The 15,811-nt window shown below is 45.9% G+C and overlaps 1 long non-coding RNA gene across 2 annotated transcripts in view; it reads right to left on the bottom strand.

The window, feature by feature from the left end:
• Positions 1–4,584: 4,584 nt before the first annotated feature.
• Positions 4,585–15,811, bottom strand: part of LOC138302018 (uncharacterized) — a 442,874-nt gene continuing 431,647 nt past the window's right edge. For both annotated transcript variants that reach the window (XR_011205222.1, XR_011205223.1), the window contains exon 6: positions 4,585–5,167. This is a non-coding gene — a long non-coding RNA (uncharacterized lncRNA). The remainder of the gene's footprint in view (positions 5,168–15,811) is intronic.

Here is a 15,811-nt window from a genome sequence, read left to right as displayed (position 1 = left end):
GTAGTGACCAGGGGAGTCTGCCCTTTAGGAAATGGGATGCCCCTTTTCCCATCTGGGGCCATTTTAAATAAGTGTGTTTACCTCTGGGGGTTGGGGCAATCACACCCTACCAGGGGTTCAAAAATACAAATTACATTTAAAAACTAATGAAATTGACAGGGGGTCGCCGATGAGCAGGGCTGATCCCCTTGGGGGAGGGGTAATTCTTTTTTGGATAAATGTGCGGTTTCCTTGGGGTCCACAATCACCCTCCCCAGGAAACCACACAGCTATATATATATATATATATGCAAAACAAAGTTGTCCTCTGGACAAAAGCTCACTCTCAATAGGTTGCAGTTTATTTTGGACAGCAGCAAAGCCAGTAACATTCAAACAATTCTTTACACCTTTTCCAGGCCTTGCGCATTTCAGACATCTCGTCCTTGGTCACAGGCCAAGTGCTTGGGTTGAGCAAATGATTGAAGGCACCTTATTACTTGATTAAATGCTCTGGTGATTTACACAATGCATCCTGGTAGTAGTAGTGCACATACATATATATATAAATGGAGAGAGAGAGACTCTACAGGGGGTGGGAAATCTCTCTTATATATATATATATATATATGAATATGTATGTATATATATGTATATATATATATATATATAGAGATCACTTTTGTTGTTGCATCTGTGGTTTCCCAGGGGGCTGCAAACACATATAAACGTGATCTCTTTTTATATATATATATATATATATATATATATATATATATATATATATATATATATAAAAGGAGAGAGAGACACTCTCTCCCTACATATGTGCATAGTATATATATATATATATATATATATATATATATATATATATATAATGTATATATATATAGATATAGCTGTTAGGTGGCAAAAAAATTAACTTTTGTGATTATGCTCCTGCTGCTAGAAAAAGAGATCGGACTTTTGTCTAGTGCCAGTTTTGACGACATAAAGTAGCTCAGAAGGTTTAAATGTCTGCTGCAAAGAACAGATCTGTATTTTATCTATGTGAATTGCTGAGTTGATTAGCAAAGCCAGCCATTACCTGTGCTTTAAAACAAATTACATATATATGTGCAAAGGGGGCCATGCAGAGATGAAGAGCAATTTTGCTGGGTGGTAGAGAGGGAATCCAAGAAGGAGGTCATGGGAGGGGGGACGGCAAAAAAGCTTGTCGCACTGGGCGCCACCAGTGTTAAAGGCTGTGATGATGGGTATGTAACAAGGTGAAGTAATAGTGAGTCTTTTTTGTTTTGTAAGGTGACTGACATTTACTGTTGTACACATTACACATACACCCACTAGCCATTTTGTCACCATATCTGACACCTACTCAAGCTAGTGTTTTAGAGGAACAGTTTAGGCAGTAGCGGAGATGGCATCTCGCTGGATGACTGCTGCTGAAGCCGTAACTTAGGTTATGGTGGACAGCTCTGAGGCAGGATCAGAGACTGATACAGCAGATATTGAGAAAGCATCTGAGGGAGGGGCAATGGAGAAGAATCTATTAGTGATTTTTCTGTCGGCAGAGTCCCATATGATGACACCTCTTCCAGTTATTCTGAGCGAGACGATGGGGACAGTTGTGCTGTCCCTTCACATGCACAATCTGCGGCGGGACAACAGTGAATTAGCCCAAACCAGAGAGCAGGTGTGTGCAGCTCCAAGCACAGACAGAGTGCTCTCTTGGCAGCTCCCCCATTCATTTCAACCCCAAATTCCACCTTTTACTGGTAACGCTGGATGTAAAGTAGATACAGCCAACTTTTTGCCAATTGACTATGCCCATCCCTTTTTGGATGTTGACTTCCTTCAGCAAATTATGCAGCGAACAAATTTGCGTTTCAAAAAATTTCTGAGGAAGCACGGAGGCACTCTAGGGCCCCATTCCACCGCAAACCAGTGGACCCCGACTTCGCTGGTGGAGTTGAAGATAGCTTTGGACCTTACGCTCAATATGGGGTTAGTACAGAAACCCACCTTGCAATCCTGCTGAATGACTTGCACAGCTTGGGTAACCCCAATCGCCACACAGGGTCACAACAGGGAAGGGCCCAAATCGTATTGTTAAGCCATCAAAATTATTTATCACAAAAAACAACCTGGTTTTGTTAGGTGGACAACTGCGTTTTGGGTCCTGGACTCAATTGCCATATGGGGGAATCTACCAAACCCAGACATTTCTGAAAACTAGACACCCGAGGGAGTCCATGGAGGTGTGGCTTGTGTGGATTCCTCAATGTTTTCTTACCCAGAATACCCTGCAAAGGTGAAACATTAAATAAAAACTAATTTTTTTCTCACATTTCTGTCATGCAAACCACAGGACTATGCAGGGATCTACACAATTCTAGGCACACTAGTGGGTCAGCGTTTTTATTGGGACAAATCGGGGAGCTCTGGGTAATAAGCAGTTTGTGGATCCCTGCATATTCCTGTAGTTTACATCACAGAAATGTATTTTTATTCAATGGCTTACCTCTGCAGGGCATTCTGGGGAAAAAAAACTTTGGCAAATCCTCACAAGCAACACCTCCCTGCACTTCCCTTGATATCTACTTTTCGGAAATGTCTGGGTTTGATACGTTTCCTTAAATGGTTCCCTATCCCAGGACTAATTAGTACACTCACCTTGGTTATCATTATCGCCACTATACATTTTGGGACCTTCCCTGTCATGGGTACTTGGCTTACCTACACTAGTGAGGTTACATTTTTATCAGAGGGATCTGGGGGAATGCTGGTTGGAAGCAGGTTTGTGGCTCCCCTCAGATTCCTGAACTTCGCAGAGCTGAAATGTGAGGAAAAAGTGTTTTTTAGCCAAAGTTTTAGGTTTGCAAAGGGTTCTGGGTGACAGACCCTCCTGGGAGCCCCACAAGTCCCCTCATTCTGGATTTATAGAAATATATAGGTTTGTTGGGTTTTCTTATGTGTAGGCCGAGCTAGAGCCCAAAACGAGTCACTTTTCAAAAATCACATCCATTTTCATTGAAAAAATGTGTCCACGAAGTGTTTTGGTCCATTTCCTGTCACGGAGAGTAGACCTACCCACACGAGTGAGGTACCATTTTTATCGGGAGAGTTAAGGAAATGCTGAGTGGAAGGAATTTTGTGGCTCCCGTCCAATTCCAGAAATTCACATTGTTGAAATGTGAGGGGAAAGGGTTTTTTAGACAAATTTTCAGTTTTACCAAGGATTCTGGGTGTCAGAACCTGATGAGAGCCCAACAAGTCATCCCATTTTAGATTACCCTAGGTATCTAGTTTTGAAAAATGTGTGGGTTTGGTAGGTTTCCCTAAGTGGTGGCTGATCTAGAGGCCAACATCAAAGGCTAGACACGTCTGTTTTCATTAGAAAAATGTGGTGTCCACGTTTTGTGTTTTGGGGCATTTCATGTCCTGGGTACTAGGCCAACCCACACAAGTGAGGTACCATTTATATCGGGAGACTTGAGGGAATGCTGGGTGGAAGGAAGTTTGGGGCTCCCCTCAGATTCCAGAACTTTGCAGCACCGAAATGTGAGGAAAAAGTGTTTTTTTGCCAAATGTTGAGGTTTGCAAAGGATTCTGGGTAACAGAACCTGGTGAGAGTCCCACAGGCCACTCCATCCTGGTTTTCCTTAGGTGTCTAGTTTTCAAAAACGTACAGGTTTGGTAGGATTCCCTAAGTGCCGGCTGAGGTACAGCCCAAAATCCACAGCTAGGCACTTTACAAAAAACATGTCAGTTTTCAATGGAAAAATGTGATGTCTCCATGTTGTGTTTTGGGGCATTTCCTCTTGCGGGCACTAGGCCTACCCACACAAGTAAGGTACAATTTTTATCAGGAGACTTAGGGAACATAAAATAGAAGAACAAGTGTGATTGGCAATTTTCTTTCTGTACATTTTTGCTTTCCAAATGTAATACAGTTTGTAAAAAAGAAGTCATTTTGCGCAATGCCCTGTAATTCACGTTAGTACGGGTATCCCCGAATTCAGTGATGTGCAAATAACCACTAATTCTAAACTCCTTGCTTTGTGTCCATTTTGGAAATACATAGGTTTCCTTGATAAAAAGATTTGAAAGATTTGGTTTTCTGATTCAAGTCTGTCTGTTCCTGAAAGCTGGGAAGATGGTGATTTTATCACTGCAATCCTTTGTTGATCTCGTTTGCAGTGAAAAACCAGATGATATTTTCTGCAGCCCTTTATCCAATTTTTCCCCAAAAACACAAATGTGATTAGTTTTTTGGCAAATTTCTCAGTCTCCTCCAAGGGAACCCACAAACTGTGGGTAATTTTAGAATCCCTATTATTTTGGAAAAAAAGGATGCAAATTTGGTGTGGATAGCTTATGTGGACAAAAAGTTATGGGGGCCTAAGTGCGAACTACCCCAAATAGCAAAATAAGGGCTCAGCACTGGAGGGGGAAAGGGACAGCAGCTAAGGGGTTAGACACGTGTATCAGGGGTGTTGGAAAGAAGACTACATGATTTTTAGCCACTTTTGTACATATTATCTTGTAAATAACACCAATTCACTTTCATTTCACTTTATTAACTTGCACTCCATCGTCACTTATTAGGAGCACCTAATATTAATATGTTTTGCCATATAGAGGGTGAGTTTGAGTTGTATCATTTTGGAATTGTTTACATCTAATAAAATGGCTGAAATACCTGATAAACATTACCGAGTTGGAGGCGTTCAGTGAAAGGAACACTGCCGTGAAGTCAAGGGCTATAGTTTCCCCCAGGGGGGACCAATTTTTGCTATTCCAAAATCATAGAAGTCAGCCCTCACATGGGCGAAATGCTCACGTTGAGGAAACTAGATATAGCTGTTCAGGTATTTCAACACTGCTCAGAGAACATCCTTCAACACCAGACGGAATATAGTCTAGGACATCCAAGCAGATAGTGCCACTGTATTTTGGAAGGACCTTGTGGCACGTGCAATACTGACATTCCTTTTGCAATGGATGGTATGCTTCTGGGATTGCTAATGGCAGGTATCAGATTGGGCTCCAATGGCTGACAAAGGTCCATGATTGTTTGCTGATTCAGACGGTAGATCTGGATGATGAGGCATTCTTCCATGGTCCGAAGGTCTGTCAGTGGACAGTAGATGGGAGGTTGTCTGATCTTTCCCTTCCTGGGTACCTATGTATGATAATAAATGAGTATTGACATTATTCAGTGTGCCCCTTGCAGCATACATGATGTACAGCAATGATAACATGTGACAAGTCATATAGTAAGGTGTGGACATCGTACACAGTACACATCACAGTTGATAATAACACATGGGTCATATGTTACCCCCTTGCTTTGCCACACATTTGTACACATCATGTATCTGGGCGTCACCACTAATATGCATTACAAATGCCACTCTGAATGTGACTAGATGCCCCAAGCATTCAAATGACCTTTGACAGGGATGGACTGTGCCCTACTGCAAGTTGCCATATATGCCCAGCAATGTACACCAATGGTGCTTGAGTAGTAAGACCTACATGACAAGACAAGATAAGCAGTTTGTAATGCTAAAAACAACATTTTCGGAGGTGTGACACATTTTTAGGAGCACTATCATGCATTTCAGACCTCTAAAATGGGAGCTCCGTGACCTATTCCACTGGACATTTGACAACAGCCCGGGCCGCCGACGGAAGTCTTAATTCCAGAAAGCGGTTGCAACTGCGGCAGATGCAGTCATAGGGTAACATTGTTGCCAGTGGTGGTCACAGGCCAATGGCTGTGTCCGCCAGCAGTGATGACCACGTACAGTGGCAGGTGTGACTGCCATGTTCTGCAAAATTCCTCACTTGACTCCTTATACTGCTACCATCAAGACCTCCTCTACCTGAGCTGCTGTGTACCGCCTCTGGGAGCAATCATGTCACGTCCAGCAGGTGATAGGGCCCCTGCCTTCTCAACAGTGGAGTTGGAGAGACTGGTGTCTGAGGTCCTACCCGGTATAGATAGCTCTATGGTGCACCAGAGGAGCAGGTAAGTGCCTCATGTGCACAGTTTTCTGTGTACTTTACAATACATTCCCTTTTCAAAGGCTACATTGTGCCCATGTGTGATAGAATATAAATTCAAGGCCCTGTAGATGCAGTCAGTCTGGCATAAATGGGAGTCAATGTGCATGTTTGTATGTTCAATGCCAGATGGTGAGTTCTCATACATTGTGTTTTGTATGTTGTAAGTGTTCCCTGATCCAATTTGTGTTGGATGCACATAACTAGGTGAGGTGACATTACAGCCATTTCCAGAATGCAAACAGTGTGTTGCTTCGTGGGAACCCATGATATGTGACTCAGTAGTTGAGTCACATAGCAGAAAATGCACAATGGATGCCTTTTGTTGTTCTGAATGCCATTTAGGTCCAAAGGTGTGTTCTGTGTTAATGATAATTCACACAGAACACACCCCTTGAAGTTTCATGAGTCTGCATTTGTATTTGCACATGTCCACACATGGACAGGCTAGGCTCTTCCTGTAGCCACGAAGCCAGTCCCTTCTTTGTTACCCATGTGTAATGTGTGAGTTTGTACTCTGACAATAGCCTGTAGGTGCTGTATGCAGAGGGTCATTCTCACAGAGTGTGAGTGTTTTGATGCATTAATACCAAAGGAGTCTACCTTTCAGAAGTCACAGAGGTGTGATGCCTCCCATGGTTGCTCACATCTCAGTCAGAATGCTAGAGCATGTCCCGCAAGACGTCAGTTGACCTGCCTAGTCTTTGCAGGGCCTGAGCAGTGTGGTGGGTTGGACTGCACATTGGGAAGTGTTTGTAGGCATGTCCCTGTACTCAATGGCTAATATGTGCCACAAGTGGGCAGTATGGGCAAAATAGAGTGTACTTAGCTTGGTGAACTGACATACATGTGACATTTTGGAAGGAACTTGTCAACATAATTTCTTGTTTTGTCTTTTGCATCCATGCAGGTCAATGCCCATTAGAAGAAAGGGATATGGAGAGCCATCACCAGGAAAGTGCAGACCCTGGGGGTCCACAGCTGGCTGAGCGCCCACTGTCGGAAAGGTGGGAGGACCTGAGACGCTGGGCTTGGAAGATCACGGCGGCCCAGCTTGGGCTGTCTTCCCAATGTGGGTGGGGTGCCTGTCGGGCAATGAACCCCCTAATGGACTGCATTCTGACAGTGGCCTATCCGGAGCTTGATGGCCATTTAAGGGCAGCACAGCAGCCTCAAGGGGGTGAATAAATAGCAAATTCCTGCCTGTCCCATTGCCAGGTGATTGATAGGTTGCTCCCCTGGGACTGCTGCCCTGACAATTGGGGATGAGCCATGTGTCACACAGTAGATGGGAGATTGTTTGTGTTGACATGTCATATATCAAAGAGATTTGCCTTGCCTTTTTGACCTGAGACCGAGGACAAAACTGGGATGAATCCTCAAACTACTTGAACTGCAGGGTTCACATATGGCTGTGTACAGTGAACAATCATGTATTGTTTGCTGTTGTAGAGGGTGTAATTTCTATCCAACAGATCACTACTCCTAAATGTTACAGGCCAAAAGTAAGTAGGTGAAGCATCACTGTCCTCTGCCATGTTTCTGGGTATATGTGTATGTAGACATCTGCCACCCAGAAGCAAGTTATCTTCAGTGTATGATGTGTGTTGGTGCATCACTGCAGTCAGTGATTCGTAGGTGTCCATCACACATGTGACATGGCTTACATGACAATTTAGTTGTAGCTGTAGCAAACTTATTTCTCTTGGGAAGTGGGGAATGTCCATTGTCATGAATAATGTGTCATTACTGTTGCCAACATTCCTTGTGCCTACAGGTCAACATGTGTCCCTTTCTCTTAAGTAGACATTTGTAGGCTGCTGTTTCATGCATGTTCTACTTATGTAGATGGGGTGATGTCTGTATTCCCTCACATGTATGTGCAGGGCAAACTGTTTGTGGTATAGTACATTTGCAATAGGGGTACATTTCATGTTTTGAGATATACAGGAGTGTGTCACTGTTGGTTATTGTCTGAAAGATACCCTCATGCATCATAGTATGTCATTTGGCATGTAGAACTGCAGTAGCAATGAGGGACATGACAGATAGGCCTAGCGTTTGAAACCATCTTGTGTTTATCTATGCCTTTGATTTGTAATCATGTTGAAAAGTATACTGCACATGTGGAATGGTTAAGGATTGTGCCCTGACTGTTGGCATGCGTCATGGAGTTATGTGCAGTGATGCTGACATCACAGGCATTCATTCACAGACAGACACGAGTGTTTACATGTCCAAGATGGGGATAGTGATGTTATGTCTCATTGGGCAACAGTTTGAGGGCCTTCTAGAAGTCCTTGCAAGTTCAGTGTCTATCCAATATGCAAAGGACAGATGGCTTCTACAGAAGCACTCAGATAATGTCATTGTAATGTGTGCCAGGCAGTAGTGGTGACTATCCTGAGGCTTGCTGATTCATTGTGTTGTGTATTCTGGGGACATCTCTCCCTGAGAGATTGGACATGATGTCTACAGTGTTCCTTTCAAAGCCACATGAGGCCTGAGTAACATTGATGCAACCTCCTTGGGACAGATGTCACTTGGTGAAGTGTGCATTGCTGATATGTTTCCAGTGTGACATGGGTATATCCATGTCACCTTCTCCAGGATATTTCTTATTTGTAAGCAACATAGCAGGATTTTAGGGCATCATTTGACATTGTTGGGTTATTATGTATGTCACAAATAGATGTGTGCATGACCTTGTGTGAGATATGTGGGAATGGACTTTACATTGGGATACTAATGTTTGTCAACATATAACTGAGGTCTGCTGCATAGCGTACAGCTTTGATGGGGATGAGGGCTTCTAGTTGTTGTATGGTTATTGTGGTTGCAGTACTATAGCAATGCAATTGTAGTTGTCGGAGATCCAGGATTTTCTGTGGGCAAATATTGATAAATCAGATGGCATGCATGCATATGTGATGGCACGTGTATGTGCCACTTAGGTGCAAGTTATTGTTGGGGCTTGCTTGACATCATGGAATTATTTGTCAATCAGAGTTGTGTTTCAAGTGTTATCATGGACTCGTGATGACCCTATCCCTCTTTGTCTTTGCAGCTTCAGCACTGGCAAGCAGAGGAGATGGGGCCAAGCTGAGTAGGGAAACATCTGGCCATTGGAGACACAACTGACAGAGAGGGACCAAGTGGCCCAGAGGGCGAAGAGAGTGCCACGAGGGAGACCGGAACGTCATCTTTTTTGTCTGATTCTTCCTCCAGTAGCCACTCCCTAGTGGTGAAGGACCAATGGGGGCATCCCCCAGTACCATCTGTAGGAGGCTGGCCTGATTTGTAGTGGGTTCATAAGGTACTTACACCTTATACCAGGTACAGTTATCCCTTATTTGTGAAATGTAGGCAGTGTTCTAGCAGCTTAGGCTGCCTGGAGGTAGCTGTAGCAGAGCAGCTTAGGCTGGACTAGGAGACATGCAAAGCTCCTTCAATACCACTATATTTACACAGTACCTATACACAATAAAAGACAATATTCAGTGTAACCAAAAATCAAGGAACTTTATTTAGTGACATATTAGAGGCAATACTCCTTCTGGAGGTAAGTATTATACACAAAATATACACTAGTAACCAAAATCAGGTAAGTAAATAATCATAGAATAGTGCAAAAAGTAGAAATTACAATAGATTGTAATGGGCCTAGGGGCAACACAAACCATATACAAGAAAGTGGAATGTGAATCACAAATTCCCCCCTAGGCAAGTGTAGTGTGTAGAAGGACGTTGGGAGTGTAAGAAAACACCAAAGGTAAGTAGTGTACCCCACCCCAGAGCCCAGGAAAGTAGGTGTAAAATACTGCAAGTTTCCTCAGGACACACTACAAGTCATGATAAGAGATTTTGCAAGAACCAAGCAAGACTGCAATCAACAAATGGTGGATTCCTAGACCTGAAGACCTGTGAAGAGAGGAGACCAAGTCCAGAAGTCGCAGAAGATTCCAGGAAGGACAGGAGCCCCTGCCAACTTAGAAGATGGTTTAAAAGTAGATTCTCTGGTAAGAAGAAGAGTACAGAAGAGCACCAAAGAAGATGGCTGCGGGTTCCAGCATGTTGCAGGAGATGTCCCATGTCAAGTTGTTGGATACAGGCTCTTTGCGTCACTGGATTCTGCAACAAGTCTTGGTTCATGCAAGTTTGTGGTTTGCGTCACAATGGAGCTGCCTGGACCCAGGAGGGACCTGGGGGTCTCAACTCAGACTGAGGAGATGGAGGGGGCTCTCAGCACTGTAGAGAGCCCACAGCAGACCAGGCAGCATCCACGGGAGTCCCAGGACAAAGGGATAAAGAAGATGCAAAGTGCAGTCATCGCAGCACAACAAAGGACGTCCCACGCCGCCAGAGAACAACTCAGTGAGTTGTGCATCACAGGATGGAGTGCTGGGGACCTGGGCTACACTGTGCATGAAGGATTCTTGGAAGAAGTGCAGAGAAGCCCAAGGAGCTGGAGATGATGCAGTGCACAGGGGTACAAGCTCGTACCTCCACCAAATCAGGACAGTCTGGCTCACGTCAGTCCACCACCTGTGTTCCAGGGAGCACGCTCGTCGTCAGGAGAGGAGTCCCAGAGTACTGGTCATCATCGCAGAAGGGTGCCTGCAGAAGCAGGGAAGTGACTCCGTCACTCCAAGGAAGAGTCCTTCTGTTCTTCTGGTACAGGATGAAGACAGGCAGTCCTCCGAGCGTGAACACCTTGGAAACTGCTGCAAATGCTGGCTGTAGCTGAAGTTGCAGGTCACAGGAGCCGTCCTGGATATTTTGTTGCAGTTACAGAGGTTCCTGCAGCAGTCTGCGGTTGATCCGATGGTCAGAAGCTGAAGCAGAGGATGCATAAGATTCTTGGAGTAGTCTTGCAAGCTGAATCTGAGGAAACACCCAGAGGAGTGTCCCTAAATAGCCCTGAGAGGGGTATTGGCTATCTGCCCAGGTGTGCACCTCTCAGGAGTGGTCTCTGACGTCACCTGCTGGCACTGGCCACTCAGAGGTCTCCAGAGTGTCCCCACACCTTGGAATCCAAGATGGCTAATGCCAGGGACACACTGGAGGAGCTCTGGTCACCACCCCTGGGGTGGTGATGGACAGAGGAGTGGTCACTCCCCTTCCCTTTGTCCATTTTCACACTAGAGCAGGGACTGGGGGTTCCTGAACCGGTGTAGACTTCATTATGCAAGGAGAGCACCATCTGTGCCCTATAAAGCATTTCCAGAGGCTCTGGGAGGCTACCCCTCCCAAGCCTGTAGCACCTATTTCCAAAGGGAGAGAGTGTAACACCCTCCTCCCAAAGGAAACACATTGTTCTGCCATCCTGGGATTGAGCTGCTCAGTCCCCAGGAGGGCATAAACCTGTCTGTGAAGTGGCAGAAGCTGGGGCTGCTGTGGAAACCTCAGAGAGCTGTTTTGGAAGTACTGGGGGTCCATGGTGGAGCCCCCAGGATGCATGGGATTGGCCCCTCAAATACCAGATTTGGAATGGGGGACAATTCCATGATTATACACACCTCACATGGCCATATTCGGAGTTACCATTGTGAAGCTACATATATGTACTGACATATATGTAGTGCACTCATGTAATGGTATTCCCGCACTCACGAAGTCCTGGGAATTGGCCCTGGACAGCGTGGGGGTACCTTTTCCAGTGCAAGGGTGCCCTCACACTTAGTAACTTTGCACCTAGCCTTCAGTAAATGAAGGTTAGACATATAGGTGACAGATAAGTTATTTAATTGCAGTGAAAATGGCTGTGAAATAGTGTTGGCACTATTTCATTCAGGCTGCAGTGGCAGTCCTGAAGAAAGGTTTGTCTGAGCTCCTTATGGGTGGTAAAAGAAATGCTGCAGCCCTAAGGATCTCCTGGAACCCCAATGCCCTGGGTACCCAGGTACCATATATTAGGGATTCATAAGAGGGGTCCAGTGTGCCAATTGGAATTTGAATGTGAAGTCACTAAACTATAGTGACTAATTTGGTAAGTAGAGAGAGCATAAGCACTGCAGTTCTGGTTAGCAGAACTTCAGTGACACAGTTAAGCATACTGACAACACAGACATAGGCCACAAACTATAAGCACTGGGGTCCTGGCTAGCAGGATCCCAGTGAGACAGGCAAAACACACTGACAAATAGGGTTTTAACTATGAGCACTGGGGTCCTGGCTAGCAGGATCCCAGTGAGATAGTAAAAACACACTCACAAACACTCACAAACAGGCCAAAAATGGGGGTAACCATGGTAGAAAGAGGCAACTTTCTCACACCATCATTGTTCGCCACCCCCGTTCTTTCACTGCCCTCCCTGTTGCCCCCCACAAAGTTGTCTGTGCCCGCTCACCTAAGAGGTTGGGCGTCTCCTTTGCAGCAGAGACCTCTTCCCCAGCCCTTGTGACCCCGGTTGCCCTCAGTTAGGAAGCTATTGACCTTCTGAGAGGTATCTCTGTGGGTCAGTCAGCCACTGTGAAAGCCATCCAGGGATTGGCCACCCAACTCCAACAAACCAACGCATTTCTGGGAGGCATTCATGGGGCAATAGCTGTCCCTCAGAGATCTTTTCAGGCTCTGGCCTCCTCATTAACGGCAGCCAATCACTCCCACCTTCCATTCCCCCCTACAACTCCCTCTTCTCAATCCAAATCACCCCTCCCCTTACCTACCAAAGGCACACAGGTAGATCCGCAGACATCCACGTCAACACCCAAGAGTAGCTCACACAAACACAAGCACCAGAAAACACACTCAAAAAAACAGCCACCTACAGACACAACAAAACTCACTACTTCCCTGGACACTCCCACCACCCCCAGCATCTCAGACACAACATCAATCATACCCACAGGCACCACACCAACAGCCACTGACACACCCACTACACCTCTCAAACATGCAGACAGCACCCCAACAGACCAGCAGACATCCACCACAAGCACCACACCTGCAGACACCACAACTACAGACATACATACGTTCACCACATCCAGCCAACCCACATTCACCACCCTAGCAGATGCACACATCCACCACTCCCACATCTCCCGGCACCTCTGTCTTCTGTCCCCTCAAGACACACACCCACACTCACCCACCCAACAGACACCCACCATGCACAAGCATACCTCATAGAAGCATGCACCCACAACATCCACACCAACAGAGCCTACAACCACTCCCTCAACCTCCAAATCTTGACCCCAGGTTGATGACCATCCCCCTATGTCTAAAAAACTGTTTTTGTGTGACCTAGGCCATTGCCCTGTTACCACCTGCCCCTAGCCCAGAAGGACCCCACCCAGCTCCCAGACCTTCCCTTCCACCTCCAAGGCCTCCCCTGCCCCCTTGCAAGTAACCATACCTTTCCCCCCAAGAAGAAGCCCACCCCTACCAAGCCCGACCCCCTCCAAAATCTGACCCCTCCATACCCCCACCCCCAGATAATCCCTGAGGTGCCTGCCTGCTTCCTTGATGCCCCTTCCTGTGGTGGTTCCCTGGCAGTTAGGAGTCAAGTGTTAGCATAATATTGTGCAATTCTGGGCCTATATTTGGACAGACCAATGGCCTTGGACTATTTGAAGTTGGATTTTTTAATAAACCCATACACTTGCTGTTTTTTGGGTACACATTTTGCTGCAATTCCTTTTCTACCTTTAGGTTGTTCTTGCGTGACTTGTGTTTTGTGCCTCCAGTTGTGTGTGTTTGAGCCTGCTTGCTGCTCCATGTGGTGTTGTTTGCAGCATGTGACTTTGTAGGCAATGCTGGTGTCTCCCAAGAGAAGGGTATATGTTGAGCGTATGGATATGTGTGTGCAAATGCAATGGTGGTGTCATGGCATTGTGTACTCTTTGGGATGGTAAGTGTTTCATTTTGTGTTGTACAATGTGGGCATGTATGATGTTAGAGTTGTTCCTGTGATATGGTTTATGCATTCATGTGATTTGTGTGAGCTTGAGTTTTGTTGGTGCAGACATGAAGTGTGTTCAGTTTTACTAGCTTTGTTTGCATTAGACCCTGCATCTGTCCATTTAGGTGTGTGTCCCTTGCAGATAGTTCCTGTAGAGGTATGTCCCATGCAGTAGGAGTTGTATATGCTTCGATGACTTGCCTTTCCTCATTGTACATATGTGCATGACATTTTGGCTTGGTATTGTTTGTACCCAGGCATGGTCATTTCCTGTGCACATAGTTGTTTGAGGGGCCTCTTCAAAGTGATATATGTCCCAGTGCAGTCTCCTAACCTGGGTGTCCCAGATGTCCTCATCCCAGTTATGCAGGTATTGTTATTATAGTGCTGTTGACTGTTTGTCTCTGTATATATTGTGGATGCTATTGTCCTTCCATTGTGTTACAATGTGTGTGATGTGTGTGTCCATTGCGGGGCTGTTTAATGGTGGTGTTGTCTGTGCTGCATGCCACATCGATACATACATGTGTTGCATGTGAGGACAGTCCCTGGCCAATGTGTAATGTAAATGTGTGAGTTATATTTGTATATGTGCTGTAGGTGTGTTGATGTTGATGTGTGTCACAATGATGTGTAGCCTTTAGTGCCCCTGTGCCTGAGATGTATGGCCCTGTATATCTGTGTAGTGTTGTAGTGCAGTGTGAGTACGCTGCCCAAAGGGGACGTATTGTGAGTGTGAACGTGTCCATATTAATGTATGTTTCTAACTATATATAGGTTGAGATGTGTACTTGATGCCCATGGCGTGCCCTCCTTATGATGTGTGAGACAGCGCTACAGGCTGTTTTTTTAGGTTAATGATACAGGTAGGTGTGCGTACTTATGGTTGGTGGCCACCACGGCAGCATTGATTTTGTTGTCTCTCGATGACCATCAGCAGCGGCATGACGTTTGTGAAGGGCTCCATGGCAGTACCAGAAGTGTAAGGCTGTCTGAAGGTGAGTGTCTCCCTTTATTCTGTCCATTTCCCCCAGCTTGTAAACGGTGGTTGAACCACCATGGCACCTAGTAATGAGACTGGTGGAAACACATGCTCCGCCAGACTGGTTGTGCTTTCTAATGACCGTGGTGATCTGTGATGCCTGGTGGTGCGGGCAGCCTGCTGGAAGTCTTTCTGTTGGTACAACCTCCAAACTCGTAATACGGCGGTCAGACAGCCAGACCGACGGCAGTTGGGCTGCCAACTCCACCATGGCAGTCCCTGCACCACCAAACTTGTATACAGCCCCAAAATTTTGTTTAGAAAGGTAAAGGTCAGAGGGGCAAGGCTGCAGGCATTGTCTGAGGAGAAGGCGTACTCATCAAGGAGAAGCTGGATGATGTCACGGTGAAGAATTCTACGTTCTGACTTAGGCCCTGATTAAGATGTGGTGGTCAGGACCACTGCTGCAGTGGAGGTCCGACCACCAGGATACTGCCATCAATGCCGTGAACTGTGATCCTGACAGTGACTGAGGTCAGAATCAGCCTGGTTACGACCTGGTTCTCAACTAGCCTTTTCATGGCTGTATCACCACCATTAAAAGGCTAGTGGATAACAGGGGCAGGAGGCAACAGGGGGTCCCCTGCACTGCTGATGCACTTGGCATGGACAGAGCTGATGCACTTGGCATGGACAGTGCAGGGGTCCCCCTTTACAGCACCCTCACATCGCTAACTGTCTGCCGGGCATTACCAGGGTGCTGATGCCCCCTGCAGTGGTACCATTTCTGCCGGCTCGATTACCAGCTGGCGACCATACTGCTGCTACTTTTCTGCTGGGCTGACGGGCAGAAACCTTGGTTTTC

This window comes from Pleurodeles waltl, chromosome 6, assembly GCF_031143425.1.
Source record: "Pleurodeles waltl isolate 20211129_DDA chromosome 6, aPleWal1.hap1.20221129, whole genome shotgun sequence".
NCBI classification, from domain to species: Eukaryota; Metazoa; Chordata; class Amphibia; order Caudata; family Salamandridae; genus Pleurodeles; species Pleurodeles waltl.
The sequence above is the reverse complement of the archived record's forward strand: the minus strand, read 5'-3'. Positions and strand labels throughout refer to the sequence as shown.